The sequence below is a fragment of the Eptatretus burgeri genome, chromosome 9 (assembly GCF_056783735.1).
Source record: "Eptatretus burgeri isolate ZD-2024b chromosome 9, Ebu_testis_v1, whole genome shotgun sequence".
Classification (NCBI taxonomy): Eukaryota; Metazoa; Chordata; class Myxini; order Myxiniformes; family Myxinidae; genus Eptatretus; species Eptatretus burgeri.
In genome coordinates, this window is record NC_140969.1 from 76,085,209 (window position 1) to 76,103,340 (window position 18,132).

General features: G+C 44.4%; 1 pseudogene; it reads left to right on the forward strand.

Moving 5' to 3' along the window:
- The window catches only part of LOC147020389 (uncharacterized), a 35,408-nt pseudogene extending 17,276 nt beyond the window's left edge, over positions 1–18,132 (forward strand).

Sequence of the window (18,132 nt, forward strand, 5' to 3'; positions counted from 1 at the left end):
CAAATCATGAAAGAACCAACCTCTTGCTGGCGAAGAAAAAAGCTCTTCTTGCTGGACTTTGTGCAAAGCAAGCCAGAGTAGCGCTGATTCGTCTCCGACTGGAGAATTTGTGTTACCTGGACACCTCCTCTAAGTTCTTTTTTGGACTGGAAGCTCAAACAAAGAGAAGTCAGCAGATAACTTCAGTAAGGACAAAGGAAGGAAGAATAACACACAATCAAAAAGATGTCAGAGCCTCACTCAGACACTACTTTACTGAACTTTATCATGCTCCAAAAATCGACAACAAAATGGTAACAGTGCTGACTTCTTCCTTACCGACCTTGTCAAAATCTGCAGTTCTACAAATGGACAAGGAAGTAACTTTGGAGGAACTCCAAGCTGCTCTTCAAACTCTACCCTCGGGTAAAGCCTCCGGCCTGGATGGAATTCCTGCGGAATTTTATAAAACCTTTTGGGACCTCCTCGGACCAGAACTACTTGAGGTTATAATCGACGGTCGACGATCAGGCTCACTGCCATTAAGCTGCCGGAGGGCTGTCCTCGCCCTTATCCCCAAAAAAGGAGACCTTCAGCAACCACACAACTGGCGTCCCATCTCATTACTCTGTGCAGACTACAAAATATTTTCCAAGGCCCTTGCCAACCGCCTTAAAGCCATAATCGAGGAGATCGTACACCCAGATCAGTCTTACTGTGTCGCGAAGAGGACAATTCATGACAGTATCTTCATTGTGCGTGATATAATTGACATCTGTTCTCTTGAGCAAAGGAATGTCGGGTTGGTGTTCTTAGATCAAGAAAAGGCCTTTGATACCATTGATCATTTTTATCTTTTCTCTGTTTTACGGGGGTTTGGTTTTGGGGAAAATTTTATCTCTCATGTGCAGTTACTGTATAACAACACTTTTAGTCTCTTAAAGGTTAACAACATTTTATGTCCCCCTTTCCCGGTTAATAGAGGCATTCGTCAAGGGTGCCCTCTTTCTGCCCTCCTGTACACTCTTGCGATTGAGCCGTTGCTCGTTCGGTTGCATGCACGTCTTCTTGGTTTCCTTCCTCAACCAATGGCGAACCCGTTTAAAGTGATTGCTTATGCAGATGATCTTTGTGCAATCGTTCGCTCGAATGAGGACGTCTCAGCCTTGGTCCGTTGCATTCATGAATTTGATTTGGCAAGTTCCACAAAAGTGAACTGGGGAAAAAGCAGAGCTCTCCATCTTGGTCCACAAAATGGTGCCATTCCTCCGACTCTTCCCGAGAAACTTAAATGGGAAAGGGATGGAATTCTTTACCTAGGCGTCTTTCTTGGAACTGAGAACTTCATTTTAAAAAACTGGGAATCTCTAATAATTAAAACTGAGCGACGTTTACAAAAGTGGAAGGGCTTACTTTGTCAACTCTCCTATCGGGGCCGAACCCTTGTTATCAACAACCTCGCAGCATCAATGCTTTGGCACGTTTTTATAGCACTGCAGCCCCCAGATTTGTTTCTTTAAAAATTACAATCAATTCTTATTGACTTCTTTTGGGGAGGAAAGCATTAAGCAGTGTTAAACCTGCCTGTTTCTGAAGGAGGACAGGGGCTGATTGCTATTACCAGCAAGGTGATGGCTTTCCGCCTCCTTTCGCTTCGCAGACTGCTGTACACGGACGTTTCGTGGAAGGCCTTGGCTCACTGCCTGCTTCGGCAGGCGGGGAAACTCGGCTACGATCAGCAACTGTTCCTTATTGACACCAAGAAAGTTGATATAGCATCAGTCCCCCTGTTTTATAGAAGCATGCTGAAGGTATGGCAGGCAGTCACTGTTCGCCAAAATAACAATGACTACTCCCTGGAAATGTTCTTAAATGAGCCTATCTTTTTAAACCCCATTTTTGAAGGGGTCTGCAGCAATTGTATTCTTGTGCAGAAGTTTATTGATGCTGGATGTACGAAGGTAAAAGATCTCAGAACTCCTTCTCCTTACAAGTGGAAGCCAGCTGCTGACGTCGCTGTGGCCACTGGAGTGAGGTCCATTCGAATTATTGGGAGAATCTTTTCTGTGATTCTGCGCTTTTTCAAGCAACCAATCTGAAATGGATTCCACAGGTGGAAGCTAACCTTTCTTTATCCCAACATCCCTTTCCAGAGCTTTTGCTTCATTTTCAAGGTTTCACCTCGTTTAAATTAATGGAAAAAGCTTCTGTTTATGCTTTGTGTGTTAAAACCCTTGTTCCCGATAGACCTGCGGAACCACAAGCACATTGGGGGAGAATGCTTCAGACCACTCATTCTACTTTGATCAACTGGCATGTTATGTACAAGGCACCCACTGCCAAGCGCTCCGGAGATTTGCAGTGGTGACTGGCACATTACATTTTACCATCCAATGTTTTATCTCATCGTATATGTCCCGATAACACAGAATTGTGTCCCTTCTGCAGTGCCACAGAAACTATTTTTCACATTTTTATTGATTGCTCAAGGTTGGCACCCCTTTTTACAGTCTTATCACGTGCTATCCGGGGACTCGGCCTAACTTTTACTTGTGGTTTTGTTTACGGTTTTAGCATCTTCCACCAGCGTAAATACAAGTGCCTGTTAGCAAATTATTTGTCCTCTGAAGCGAAGCTTGCTATATACATGTCAAGGAAACGCAAAATTCAAGATGTTTGTGATTCTGTTTCCGATGTTGTTTATCTCTTTAAAACCTTGGTCACAGCACGCGTGCACCTTGAAATTCATTCCAGTGATTGTACACTGTTCTCACAACAGTGGTGTGTGAACACATCCTTATGTGAACTTGTTGATGGTGTACTTACATTGAAGTTTTAATTTACCTTGTTTCTTTGTTGGGCAATGCTCAGGCATTTGCTTGTATTGGTATAACTTCTCTTGTCACATCATGATCCCAAACAATCAAGAGGCCAAAAGTCTCTCTCTCTCTCTCTCTCTCTCTCTCTCTCTCTCTCTCTCTCTCTCTCTCTCTCTCTCTCTCTCTCTCTCTCTCTCTCTCTCTGTCTCTCTCTCTCTCTCTCTCTGTTTCTCTCTTTCTCTCTTTCTCTCTTTCGCTCGTTCTCTCTTTCTTTCTGTCTCTCTTTCTCTCTTTCTCTCTTTCTCTCTTTCTCTCTTTCTCTCTTTCTCTCTTTCTCTCTTTCTCTCTTTCTCTCTTTCTCTCTTTCTCTCTTTCTCTCTTTCTCTCTTTCTCTCTTTCTCTCTTTCTCTCTTTCTCTCTTTCTCTCTTTCTCTCTTTCTCTCTTTCTCTCTTTCTCTCTTTTTCTCTTTCTCTCTCTTCCCACCTCTCTCTCTCTCTCTCTCTTCCCACCTCTCTCTCTCTCTCTCTCTCTTCCCACCTCTCTCTCTCTTCCCACCTCTCTCTCTCTTCCCACCTCTCTCTCTCTCTCTTCCCACCTCTCTCTCTCTCTCTCTCTCTCTCTCTCTCTCTTCCACCTCTCTCTCTCTCTCTCTCTCTCTCTCTCTCTCTCTCTCTCTCTCTCTCTCTCTCTCTCTCTCTCTCTCTCTTCCCACCTCTCTCTCTCTCTTCCCACCTCTCTCTCTATTCCCACCTCTCTCTCTCTCTCTCTCTCTCTCTCTCTCTCTCTCTCTCTCTCTCTCTCTCTCTCTCTCTCTCTCTCTCTCTCTCTCTCTCTCGCTCTCTCTCTCTCTTCCCACCTCTCTCTCTCTCTTCCCACCTCTCTCTCTCTCTCTTCCCACCTCTCTCTCTTCCCACCTCTCTCTCTCTTCCCACCTCTCTCTCTCTCTCTCTCTCTCTCTCTCTCTCTCTCTCTCTTCCCACCTCTCTCTCTCTCTCTCTCTCTCTCTTCCCACCTCTCTCTCTCTCTCTCTCTTCCCACCTCTCTCTCTCTCTCTCTTCCCACCTCTCTCTCTCTCTATTCCCACCTCTCTCTCTCTTCCCACCTCTCTCTCTCTCTCTTCCCACCTCTCTCTCTCTCTCTTCCCACCTCTCTCTCTTCCCACCTCTCTCTCTTCTCTCTCTCTCTCTCTCTCTCTCTCTCTCTCTCTCTCTCTCTCTCTCTCTCTCTCTCTCTCTCTCTCTCTCTTCCCACCTCTCTCTCACTCTCTTCCCACCTCTCTCTCTCTTCCCACCTCTCTCTCTCTTCCCACCTCTCTCTCACTCTCTTCCCACCCCTCTCTCTCTCTTCCCACCTCTCTCTCTTCCCACCTCTCTCTCTCTCTCTTCCCACCTCTCTCTCTCTCTTCCCACCTCTCTCTCTCTTCCCACCTCTCTCTCTCTCTCTTCCCACCTCTCTCTCCCCCCCTCTCTCTCTCTCTCTCTCTCTCTCTCTCTCTCTCTCTCTCTCTCTCTTCCAACCTCTCTCTCTCTCTCTCTCTCTCTCTCTCTCTCTCTCTTCCCAACTCTCTCTCTCTCTTCCCACCTCTCTCTCTCTCTTCCCACCTCTCTCTCTCTCTTCCACCCTCTCTCTCTCTCTCTCTCTCTCTCTCTCTCTCTCTCTCTCTCTCTCTCTCTCTCTCTCTCTCTCTCTCTCTCTCTCTCTCGCTCTCTCTCTCTTCCCACCTCTCTCTCTCTCTTCCCACCTCTCTCTCTCTCTTCCCACCTCTCTCTCTTCCCACCTCTCTCTCTCTCTTCCCACCTCTCTCTCTCTCTCTCTCTCTCTCTCTCTCTCTCTCTCTCTCTCTCTCTCTCTCTCTCTCTCTCTCTCTCTCTCTCTCTCTCTCTCTCTCTTCCCACCTCTCTCTCTCTCTTCCCACCTCTCTCTCTCTCTTCCCACCTCTTTCTCTCTTTCTCTCTTTCTCTCTTTCTCTCTTTCTCTCTTTCTCTCTTTCTCTCTTTCTCTCTTTCTCTCTTTCTCTCTTTCTCTCTTTCTCTCTTTCTCTCTTTCTCTCTTTCTCTCTTTCTCTCTTTCTCTCTTTCTCTCTTTCTCTCTTTCTCTCTTCCCACCTCTCTCTCTCTCTCTCTCTTCCCACCTCTCTCTCTCTCTCTCTCTCCCACCTCTCTCTCTCTCTTCCCACCTCTCTCTCTCTCTCTCTCTTCCCACTCTCTCTCTCTCTCTCTCTTCCCACCTCTCTCTCTCTTCCCACCTCTCTCTCTCTCTCTCTCTCTCTCTCTCTCTCTCTCTCTCTCTCTCTCTCTCTCTCTCTCTCTCTCTCTCTCTCTTCCCACCTCTCTCTCTCTCTTCCCACCTCTCTCTCTCTTCCCACCTCTCTCTCTCTCTCTCTCTCTCTCTCTCTCTCTCTCTCTCTCTCTCTCTCTCTCTCTCTCTCTCTCTCTCTCTCTCTCTCTCTCTCTCTCTCTCTCTCTTCCCACCTCTCTCTCTCTTCCCACCTCTCTCTCTTCCCACCTCTCTCTCTCTCTCTCTCTCTCTCTCTCTCTCTCTCTCTCTCTCTCTCTCTCTCTCTCTCTCTCTCTCTCTCTCTCTCTCTCTCTCTCTCTCTCTCTCTCTCTCTCTCTCTCTCTCTCTCTCTCTCTCTCTCTCTCTCTCTCTCTCTCTCTCTCTCTCTCTTCCCACCTCTCTCTCTCTTCCCACCTCTCTCTCTCTCTCCCACCTCTCTCTCTCTCTCTCTCTCTCTCTCTCTCTCTCTCTCTCTCTCTCTCTTCCCACCTCTCTCTCTCTCTCTCTCTCTCTTCCCACCTCTCTCTCTCTCTCTCTCTCTCTCTCTCTCTCTCTCTCTCTCTCTCTCTCTCTCTCTCTCTCTCTCTCTCTCTCTCTCTCTCTCTTCCACCTCTCTCTCTCTCTTCCCACCTCTCTCTCTCTCTCTTCCCACCTCTCTCTCTTCCCACCTCTCTCTCTCTTCCCACCTCTCTCTCTCTCTCTCTCTCTCTCTTCCCACCTCTCTCTCTCTCTCTCTCTCTCTCTCTCTCTCTCTCTCTCTCTCTCTCTCTCTCTCTCTTCCCACCTCTCTCTCACTCTCTTCCCACCTCTCTCTCTCTCTCTCTCTCTCTCTCTCTCTCTCTCTCTCTCTCTCTCTCTCTCTCTCTCTCTCTCTCTCTCTCTCTCTCTCTCTCTCTCTCTCTCTCTCTTCCCACCTCTCTCTCTCTTCCCACCTCTCTCTCACTCTCTTCCCACCTCTCTCTCTCTCTCTTCCCACCTCTCTCTCTTCCCACCTCTCTCTCTCTCTCTTCCCACCTCTCTCTCTCTCTCTCTCTCTCTCTCTCTCTTCCCACCTCTCTCTCTCTTCCCACCTCTCTCTCTCTCTCTCTCTCTCTCTCTCTCTCTCTCTCTCTCTCTCTCTCTCTCTCTCTCTCTCTCTCTCTCTCTCTCTCTCTCTCTCTCTCTCTCTCTCTCTCTCTCTTCCCACCTCTCTCTCTCTCTTCCCACCTCTCTCTCTCTCTCTCTCTCTCTCTCTCTCTCTCTCTCTCTCTCTCTCTCTCTCTCTCTCTCTCTCTCTCTCTCTCTCTCTCTCTCTCTCTCTCTCTCTCTCTCTCTCTCTTCCCACCTCTCTCTCTCTTCCCACCTCTCTCTCTCTCTCTCTCTCTCTCTCTCTCTCTCTCTCTCTCTCTCTCTCTCTCTCTCTCTCTCTCTTCCCACCTCTCTCTCTCTCTCTTCCCACCTCTCTCTCTCTCTTCCCACCTCTCTCTCTTCCCACCTCTCTCTCTCTCTTCCCACCTCTCTCTCTCTCTCTCTCTCTCTCTCTCTCTCTCTCTCTCTCTTCCCACCTCTCTCTCTCTCTCTTCCCACCTCTCTCTCTCTCTCTCTCTCTCTCTTCCCACCTCTCTCTCTCTCTCTATTCCCACCTCTCTCTCTCTTCCCACCTCTCTCTCTTCCCACCTCTCTCTCTCTCTTCCCACCTCTCTCTCTCTCTCTTCCCACCTCTCTCTCTCTTCCCACCTCTCTCTCTCTCTCTCTCTCTCTCTCTCTCTCTCTCTCTCTCTCTCTCTCTCTCTCTCTCTCTCTCTCTCTCTCTTCCCACCTCTCTCTCTCTCTCTCTTCCCACCTCTCTCTCTCTCTTCCCACCTCTCTCTCTCTCTCTCTCTCTCTCTCTCTCTCTCTCTCTCTCTCTCTCTCTCTCTCTCTCTCTCTCTCTCTCTCTCTCTCTCTCTCTCTCTCTCTCTCTCTCTCTCTCTCTTCCCACCTCTCTCTCTCTCTTCCCACCTCTTTTTCTCTCTTCCCACCCCTCTCTCTCTCTCTTCCCACCTCTCTCTCTCTCTCTCTCTCTCTCTCTCTCTTCCCACCTCTCTCTCTCTCTCTCTCTCTCTCTCTCTCTCTCTCTCTCTCTCTCTCTCTCTCTCTCTCTCTCTCTCTCTCTCTCTCTCTCTCTCTCTCTCTCTCTCTCTCTCTCTCTCTCTCTCTCTCTCTCTCATCCCAACGGTGTTTGTCTCTGGGCAGTATTTATAGTATGACCGGTAGAAAATGGATTTCTGACATTATTTTGTTTCCATCTTCACTGTTATTCTCTGCACAATCACTTTGATGATACGGTATGAATTGTAATTAAAGCTCCACCACACATCTGCCATCCTTACCTCCCACCTCTCGCGACCTTCCCTTACCAGACCCCTCCTGACTCTCACTCCGTATAAAATCCGCCACGCCTCCTCTACTCCTGCCCCTCCTCCCTTCTCCCCTCCCCTCCTTTCTCCCCATCCCCTCCTCTCTCCCCTCCCCTCCTCTCTCCCCTCCCCTCCTCTCTACCCTTCCCCCTCTCTCCCCTCCCTCCTCTCTATTTCACCCTCCACCTCCTCACTCTCCCCCACCCTTCTCTTTGTTTCTCCACAATTTTCCTCACCCACCCCTTTTGTATTCCCATCAGCGAAGTGACAGGTGGTATTTCCTAGTTTAAAATAAAATGTTGCAGATGATATGATACTCTAGCCAGAAGCTGCTGAAAGATGTATTTTGATTCGTTTATTCATTGCGCCATTTTGGCGATTGACGGAGACGGCCGAACACACAACCATGATACAAAATGTATCCGATAACCCGGAAAAGTTGAACATGTTCACTTTTACAAGTGTTGCCAATGCACCTGAAAAACTCGTTGATGACGATCATCAACTGTCATCACATTACATGATCACATTATGCCGATAAATCACATTACGCGATCAACAAAAAATGTTGCAGGCTTAGCTGTCACTCACTCTCCCTCCTTCCTCATATCTCCAAGAGAAGATATTCACCTGTCTCTGTTATACTCTGAGCTCAAACGTTTGAACATCGGTATTGCATCACTCTCTGAGGTTCAGAGACGGGATAGTGGCGAGATCATGGTGGCTGGTTACACCTACAATTGGTCTGGTCACTCTGATGGTTACCATGCCCAAGGAGTTGCTGTGGTTGTGTCCAACAAGCTGACTCCAATGATAATATAATTGAGGTAACACCGGTGCTTAGCTGTCACTCACTCTCCCTCCTTCCTCATATCTCCAAGAGAAGATGTTCACCTGTCTCTGTTATCATCTGAGCTCAAACGTTTGAACATCGGTATTGCATCACTCTCTGAAGTTCGGAGACGGGTTAGTGGCGAGATCATGGTGGGTGGTTACACCTATAATTGGTCTGGTCACTCTGATGGTTACCATGCCCAAGGAGTTGCTGTGGTTGTGTCCAAAAAACTGACTACAATGATAATTGAGGTAACACCGGTTAACGAGCATATTATGAGACTAAGGATTCGTCACTCTTTGGGTGTCATTTCCCTGGTTTGTGTCTATGCTCTGACTGAGGTGAGTGATCTCACCATGAGGACGCTTTCTATGTCATGCTCGAGTCTGTGGTTGATCGGTGCCCAAGGCGAGATACTCTTATTGTCTTGGGGGATTTCAATGCATCGCCTGGATCTGATTGGGATAGTTATGAGACATGTGTTGTTCCCAATGGGTCTGGAACTGTGAACTATAATTGCACCAAGGTCCTTGACTCTGCAAGAAGTCATGGACTTAGGTTGGCTGATTCATGGTTTCAGCACCAACAGGCTCATCGCTGGACCTGGTATTCCAACGCTGGTGGTGTGGAAAAGGAGATTGACCATGTGCCCGTTCATGTTCACTGGAGGATGATCCAGAGCTGCAGGGTCTACGGGAGTGCTCAGTTCCTCAATACTGACCACAAGCTTGTGGTAGAAACTCTGAAGTTGCAACTTAAATCCAGGAGAATGGTGCCATCCCAGCCTAGGCTGGATGTTGGCAAGCTCAAAGATGAGAGGGTAGCTGAGGAGTTTGTAAACAGGCTGAGTGAGAATTTGGGTGGTCTAGGTGCATTGGGGGAAATCCTGAAGAGTTTTGGAATGCCTTCAAGACCCCCATCCTTGATGTTGCCAGTGGATGTCTTGGAATTCACCAAAGGGCGAAGAAGAATATTGTCTCTCAAGGGACACTGGATATCATTGACCAGAGTTGCAAGGCAAGGCTTAATGGCAGAGCTGAGCTGTTCATGGAGTTGAGTCATAAAACGGTACATGTGCTGAGGGTGGACAAGGAGGCTGATATGTGAGGAATCTGTGAGGGGTAGAGCATCACCTGTGGTTAAGTGATTCTCCTGCTTACAGGGGAATTCGCAATTAGAGTGGAGATCTCTTGATGGAGGAGTCAGAAGTGAAGGCCTGCTGGGCTGGTGACTTTGAGTTGCTGTACCAGGCTGATCTACCAGTTGTTGAGTAGGATGTCAGCGGTGTTACTACCCATCTTGCTGACACTCCAATCAACTCTGATCCACCTTCGGTTGTGGAAACACAGACTGCGGTGATCCAGTTGAAATGGGGTAAAGTTCTGGGGATCTGTGGCATCCATGCTTAACTTCTTCAGGCTGGTGCAAATGCTGTTGGATGCAGTTCTATGCTCTGTGTGGAATGGCGGCATCATCCCAACTGACTGGAAGAGGGGCTTTGTTGTCTCTCTCTGGAAAGGGAAGTGTGATTGCTTGGACTGCAACAACTACCGAGTGGTGAAGCTGCTCTGAGTGCCGGGCAAGGCCTTTGCTTGGATAATGCTTGATAGGGTTCACACCATCTGCTTCAGCACCAGGGCTCAGAGCAGTCAGGCTTTACTCTAAAGAGGTCAACAATTTACCCTATCCTTGCCATTGGTTCTTCACTGAACGCAGATGAGTTTCTGTCGGGGCTGCTTTCAGCCTATGTCGAACTCTTCAAAGCATTTGATTCAGTGAATTGGGATGCCCTCTGAAGGATTCTTAGTCTTTGTGGGGTGCTACCAAAACTGATCACTCTGATGTCTGAACTATACTCTGTTACTAAGAGTGTTGTGTGATGTGGTGATACCTTCTCAAGCTTATTTCCAGATGTTACTAGAGTTTCTCAGGGGAGTGTCCTGTCCCCCACACTTTTCAGCGCTTCTATAGACTGGATTATTGGGAGGATGTCGGAGAGGTCAAGCAGTGGTGCGTCATTTGGGAATGTCAAGATCTCACCTTGATTTTGCAGATAATGCAGTCATCTTTGCAGAGGCTCTGGATATCCTTTTGGGGGCTCTCGACATGCTGAATGAGGAGTCAGAGCTGCTTGGATTATGGGTTTCCTCGGTTAACACTAATATCCAGGCTTTCAATGACATCTTGGATGCTGCTTTCTTGTCTCTACCTGTTTGTGGTGAGGATGTTGATGTCACGGAGAGATTCACTTACCTTGGCAGTGATATTCCTGTCCCTGCTGGCTGTGAGCCAGAGGTCAATAGATGTCTGGGTTGGCCCTGGGGAGTCATGGATTCACTGGATCATGGGGTGTGGCACTGTCGATACCTGTGCAGGAGAATGGATATCCAAGTCTCAGGTCCTTTGTGCTTCCATTCTTGCTCTATGGATGTGAGATTTGTACTCTGACCAGGGATCTGAAAAGGAGACTGAATTCCTTTGGTACCACATCTCTTTGCAGAATCCTTGGCTGTCACTGGTCAGACTTTGTGTCCAACGAGCGGTTGCTGAGAGAGACTCAAATGAGATTTGTCACCTGCATAGTCCGTGAGCATCAGCTGCAGCTGCATGCTGATCCTGCTTACCCTATTCTATCAGCGAGGGTGCCTCATGAGTGGAGGAGGCCAGTGGGCTGACCACGTTCCTCGTGGTTGCATCAGGTTTATCATCATCTCATGGAGATTGGGATGGGACAGGCATCTGCCTGGATAATGGCCAGACGGAAACCCCTGGAGTACCGGTGGCAAGTCGACGCAACAACGTGCTGCTCCAGCACATGCTCCCATACCTGACCTGACCTGTTACTCATGACCATCTTGCTGCATTGAGTCAGCTGGTGTGCGGTGGCCCTAAAACAATCCCATAGTTAATATCCGAAGTGCAGCAATTATAGTTTCGGGTGCGGATTTCATAGATTGAGAAGACTGAGCAATCTCTTCGATATTTCAAAATGAAGGCGCTATCATCAAACACAGCTGTCCCTTGGAGGAGGCAGCCTTGGCCTTCATTTTCCCTTCCAACCTCTTTTTCAAACTTGGTTTAAATCTCGTAATTAAGTCGGTAAAATTTATTTTGCTGTGAATAGATAAACAATTTTGAGAACTGATCACAAAATCTTTGTGAATTTGTGTATACTTGATTTGAATTTCGATTTTTAACAATAATGGCAGGTGTCACAGGTGGGGGATATCATATTCTATAACTCTGATTAAATTATTTTTATGCCTCCTGTGACGAAGTTGCTGGTGGCATTGTGTTGTCGGGTTGTCTGTCCGTATGCATGTGTGTACATCCATGCAAATTTTCTGTTCTGCAACTGCCTATCCCTTTGACACAAAATTTTCACCATAGAGATGCAACGACTAATGAAGAATTTATAAATGATATTTATGACATCATCGGTCAAGTGGTGTGGCATGTCATTAGTCGACAGAAATTTTTTTTATACCACAAGCCTCCAAAGACTTGATCAGCCACCCATTCTAAATATGATTTGATAAAGAAGACATTGTGGGTCAGGTGTCTCATCAAAGCAGGTTGTATCGAAGTGGAGCAGCATGGTGTGTTTTTTCACCATAAAAATTTCACGAAATTTTCACCAAAGATGTGACGACTCATGTAGAATGTTTTGTGATGACGATTACGTCGTAGGTCACGTGGTATGGCAGCCATGTTGGAATAAAGGAAAAACTTTGCACCTCTTTATCTCTGAAACCACTCCTTGGAAAAAAAATTGCAACTTGACATATGTGAAATACTCCCCATGAGAAAAAAGTACGATTTTTTTGATGATGTCACACATAGTTTTGTGATGACATCATAATTGCAGATGTCAAAACACTTTATCCGATCAGTATGAAAATTTATGAGGGTCATCTACGACTAAATTGTCTTTGGCAAAAAAAATTGAAAATATCATCAGTCACGTGGTTTGGCAGCCCTATTGTTTTTAACATAAAACCTTCAAAAATCTTCTTCTCTGTAATGGCTGAACAGATCGAGGCAAAACTTTACAGGAATGATCTCCTGTCCATGAGCAACAAAATGTTCTCCCACCTATGATGTCATTGGTCACATGGTTTGGCAGCTCTGATTTTTTGAAGAATAAATGTTTTAAAATCGTCTTCTCCAGAACGGCTTGACAGTTCGAGGGGAAACTTCACTTAGATTTTCCTCAAGCATTGGGGATACCAGGGTGTTCACAAATAATAATTAACAGGTGGCATGGTCTGGTCGCCATATTGGTTTGGACAAAATTATTTTTAAAAAATCTTCCTCGTGAAGCACTTCATCAATCGAGGTGAAATGTCACACTTATGATCAATTGGGTACGTGGAATATGTTTTAAATTTCAACGTGGTCCGGCAGCCAGGATTATTTAGTCTTTTAAGTCTGAGTTCAGGGATTTAAATCAAACTTAGTTCAAGTATGTACAATGATGTAATAATGTGGGCGGTGGTATATCTGGCATTGTTACAACGTCGAAAGTTGTCGTTCTGGTTTGTATAATGAACGACATGTTGGGTCATGAAGGGAATGAACACATTAATATTTTATTTATCTCAGGAGTCAGGCTCTAACCCATTCAAATACACAAGAGTGGAAGAGTAGATTCACTTCCAGTATACTGTATAGATACCCCCATTTTATAAATCATTTACATGGCAGATCGAAGAGGTATCCAATGACTTAACGAGCTGGCATCATCCAAACCTTACTCTCTGGTCCACTAACATCAGTTGCTGATGCTTCAACCTCATGGATCTTTCCCGACAGTCGCAACTTTGTTTCTACATTTCATACCTGTCAAACAGGTACCTTTCTTAAACAGGATTTTCCAAACATGCTCATCTCCCTCCCTGGTTATTTATTACACGAATTTTACACACCAAACATTTGTGCTGCTTATAGCATTGTGGTCTCTGTTGGTAACTCGCTTTCCCATCGATTCTTCCCACCAGGGATTCTGCCTTGGCTTGTCACATTCTTCCCTCCAGGGCTTCAAGAAGGCTCTTCACCACCACCACCTCACATCACCTCACCCCCATTCAGTCATGATCTTCTCGACCCTCATTAACCCTCCCTACAAGCCCAGACATTCCTTTCCAAGTTATTGTGTTTTCTCCTCTCTCCCTCCACCCGATTTTCCGTTTTTGCCCTCTGCCCCTCCAACAAGGTAAGATATGAGGGACATTAAAATGAGCTACGACCAACCCACCGAACATCCATCCATGTACTTTTGTGCTTGCGATATTTCAAAAACATTTGAAAATTTAGCTTTCATAATGCAGATATTTATTCGTCATGACATTATCTCAACTTCATTAAATCACAGCTGTTATTGCCTGAGTTATGTTGCCATGGCAACCATCTCTGTAACTTGGCTTGTGTTCGATCTTTGTAAGGCTCTTCTTGCGTTGTTCCTTGTTAAATAGGGTGTGTGTGTGTGCGTGCATCATTAGGAACAGCCAATATTGTACAATTAATTGTGTGTAAATTATATATATATATATATATATATATGTATATATATATATATATATATATATATATATATATCTTTTTAACCACTGACTAACGAACTGACGAACTGACGAACTGACGAACTGACGAACTGACGAACTGACTCACTGACTGATGTTAAAGATTGGGACCTTCTGGGTGACGTTGAAAGCTGAAATTTTGCATTCCATACATTTGCATACAAATTTTGCATAATTTTGCGTGGATGTGTGTGTGTGTGTGTGTGTGTGTGTGTGTGTGTGTGTGTGTGTGTGTGTGTGTGTGTGTGTGTGTGTGTGTGTGTGTGTGTGTGTGTGTGTGTGTGTGTGTGTGTGTGTGTGTCTGTGTGTGTGTCTTCTCCGTAACTCCAAAACTATAAATCCTGGGCAGTCTGAAACTTTGCATTTATATGAAGAAAACTCCAAGGAAGTGCAGGAGTGAAAATTGGTTGTTTAGGTTAATTACAACACCCCTTTTGAAGATAATTAATTGCCGTATTTAATTATATATTTTATCATATGCATCCTTGGCCACCTCACTCCTCCTCCGTGGGTTCTTAATTCGGCATTTTTTTGGCCTGCTCAACAATGCCGTGACTTTGAACAGGCCACAATGATTTCATAATGATAACGGGTTTTTTTCACTTAACTCATTCATATAATCGAATGCCTGACCATCAATCGAATACCTACGAATCGCTGGATACATTGCAAAGTTTATATACACCCTGAGACGCCAACGTTCATGGCTGTATTTCATTTCTGCACATGCCATAACCTTGAGAATCTCTTCATATAAGCCACATCACAAAATTTAAGCTCCAGAATTGAACTTAACAGCAGTCAGACTGCTTTACAAAAAGTGTTTGTTTGTCTAATTCGGACATAGTTTGATATTTCGGCCATCTCCGGGAGGTGTTTAATATGACAGATCGGCGATCGGAAATCGCTTGCCAAACCAGCCGTTCCTTATTGTATTGTACACTGCTCCTTCCCAATTCCATATCCAGGTGATGCATGACGTCATCGCTGGGCACCGAAGGAAGAGAGTACTCAGTTTTTACAGCGTTTGTTTGTTACTTGCAAAATCGAAGATTTTTCAAATATATTGGTCAGTCGATTTTGTTATTCTGTCTGTCTGTTAATCACCTACAGGTCACAATCCTAAACCGATCATCATGAAACTTTACCAAGTTGTGGAGGTAGTCTCAACTGAGAAGCCTTATTGATTTTTGAGGTCAAATGTCATTTTGAGGTCGAATTTCTAAAATCGTCATTTTTCATCCGATTGACTTGAAAGTTTAACAGGATTTGCATATTGTGTCAATGACTTGGAAAACCAACTACTTTTGAGTTCAAAAGGTCAATAGTCAACTCAAGGTCAAACGTCTAAAATCATCAATTTTTATCTGAAATGTTGTTAATTTTCATCCGATTGACGTAAAGTTAAACAGCAATTGCACAGTGCATTAATTAATTGGGAAACCAACTATTTTTGAGATCAAAAGGTCAAATGTCAACTCAAGGTCAAACAAATAAAATCATGAATTTTCAACTGAAAAAATTGTCAATTTACCTCCTATTAAGTTGAAGGTTGAACAGGATTTGCGTAGTCCATCACTGAAATGGGAAAGCAGTTATTTTTGAGGTCAAAAGTTCAACTCTAGGTCAAACTTCTAAAATTATCATATTTCATCTGAAAAAATCATCAATTTTCATCTGATTTACCTCAGCTTTGATTAAGATTGTCAATTTTAATCTTAACTAGATGACCCGTGAACCTGGTTGGTTCCCGTTGTGACAGCAGTTGATGAAAACAAAATTTCAAGAAAAAAAAAATAAAAGATAGCTCCAGCGAACTACACCACTGAGCTTGTTTGCATTGATCAAATATTCCCTCAGAGTACTTGACTGAATCGGGAATTGATTTTTTAAATATTTTTTTCATTGCCCGATTTGAACGAAACTTGATACTGCAAACTTGATACCGGAGAATAGTGAATAAGGTGGATCTAAAATTTTGACACTGTCTTGTACCATTTTGGCTGTATTTGGGGAACATACATACAAAACATACATACATACATACATACATACATACATACATACATACATACATACAAGATGAGAGTTTTAGTAATATGTAGAAGATAGATAGATGAAATGTTTAATTTTTTGTCCATGGCAACCTTTGGAGAGTGGGTGGATTTTGCAAGTATTATGCTCTTCATGACATACACTGCTCCTTCCCAATTCCATATCTCGGCGATGCATGACGCCAACGCTGGGTGCCAAAGGAAGGGAGTACTCAGTTTTTACTCCGTTTTATTTCTTGTTTGTTTGCCCGGGCGATATCTCAGCCATCCTTTGATCTGGGTCCTAGGAAGTTGAAATTTGAGGACAAAAATGAAGATCTGCTTTGGAAAAAAAGGTATTTTTTTGTTTGTTGATGAATCAATTAATTGATTAATTACTTAATTATTATCGATTTATTAATTACTAATTTGTTTTATTTCTCATCCTGGCAATATCTCAGGCACCGTTTGAGCTAAAATAGCTGATATTTGGACATGACAGTGACCAAGGGATTTGGCTCTAAAGAGTATTTTGATTTATTGATAACTCAATTAATCGATTAATTGTTTTCTTTCTTGTTTGTCCAGGCAATATCTGTCATCCTTTGAGCTAGGAAGCTGAAATTTGGGGACAATCATGAAGATGTGCTTTGGTAAAACGGTATTTTAAATTTTTTCATTAATTAATTCATATCAATTTATTAATTCCTTAATTCTTGAAAAATCCAAGATGGTCAGTCAATTCTGTTATTCTGTCTGTCTATTTGTCTGTCTGTTTGTCTGTCTCTCTGTCTGTCACCTACATATCACAATTTTAAACTGATCTTCACAAAACTTCACCACATTTTAGAGTTGTCATAAGGAAGAAGTCTATTGTTTTTGAGCTCAAAATGTCAAAAGGTCAATATAGGCCAAAGGTCAACAACTTCAGTGGGATTTCTAAAATCCTCAATTTTCATCTGATTGACTTGAAATTTGAAGAGGAGTTGCATATCTCGTCATTTAATTGTACCACCAATTATTTTTTGAGGTGAAATTTGTTTTATGGTTTTTGCAAGTATCGTGCTCTGCACGATGTCTTCTTCTTGTTATTCTGTCTGTCTGTCTGTCTGTCTGTCTGTTTATCACCTACAGGTCACAATTCTAAACAAATCTTCACGAAACTTTACCAAGCTGTAGAGGTACTCTCAACTGAGCCGTATTATTGCAGAACTTCATCAAGAATTTCAGCATCCATTAAATGTGGCATATATCGACATCAAGGCCACATTTGACTGTTGTCTGAACATACCTTTGGAAGTTGCTGAGATGCAATGGAGTTCCATCATCACTTCTCAACCTGATCCGAAAATTCCATGACAAGAGCCCGCGTCAGAGTGGACACCGACTTATCATCACCTTTCCCCTCGTCTTCTAGAGTTCATCAGAGTTGCGTCCTTGCTGCCTTCCTCTTCTGTTGTGCCATGGACTGGATAATGTCAAGGTGTACAGATCAGCTTGGAATTAATGTTGGTTGAGAAATCATCACTGATCCACTCTATGCAGATGATGCTGCCCTATTTGTGAGAGACCCTGTTTATTGGTTGCATGTGTTCAACCACTTTCAATCAGTTGTGAAAAGCTGAGGCCTTAAGCCCTCATGGCAAAAAAACTAAAGTACAGAATGTTGCGATTGGTCCTTCTCCCTTGTCAGTACCTATCTCTGGTGTAGTTGTGGAGTCAGTGGACCACTTCACCTACCTGGGCTCCAACATTCATTCACCTGGATACTGTAGCCCTGATGTGGGTATACGCATCGGCATGGTTCTGTCATGGGGCAACTCGATGCTGTCTGGAAACAGCACTGGTTTAGTTTAACATCAAGGCTTAGCATTTACTGAACATGCTTCTTCCCTGTTCTCCTCTATAATTATGAGACATGGACTCTTTTGAAAAAGGACCAAGACACTTTCCAAGCTTTCCACATGCGATGTCAACATCACATCCTTGGGGTACGATGGTATGACCAAGTTTCAAACAGAACTATTTGTGAGATCACTAGCGAGGCCACATCGCACTCGATATTGCAAGGAGATGCTATTCTCTGTTTGGACACATCTGCCATTTAAATGAGCAGGCAGCAGCTCATATTTCCTTGTAATTTGCCACGAATCTTTACCATGGTCACTGACCCGATCCAACCTGCTGCCATCCTCGAGGACACCCCAGACTTTCTTGCTTACGCTTGA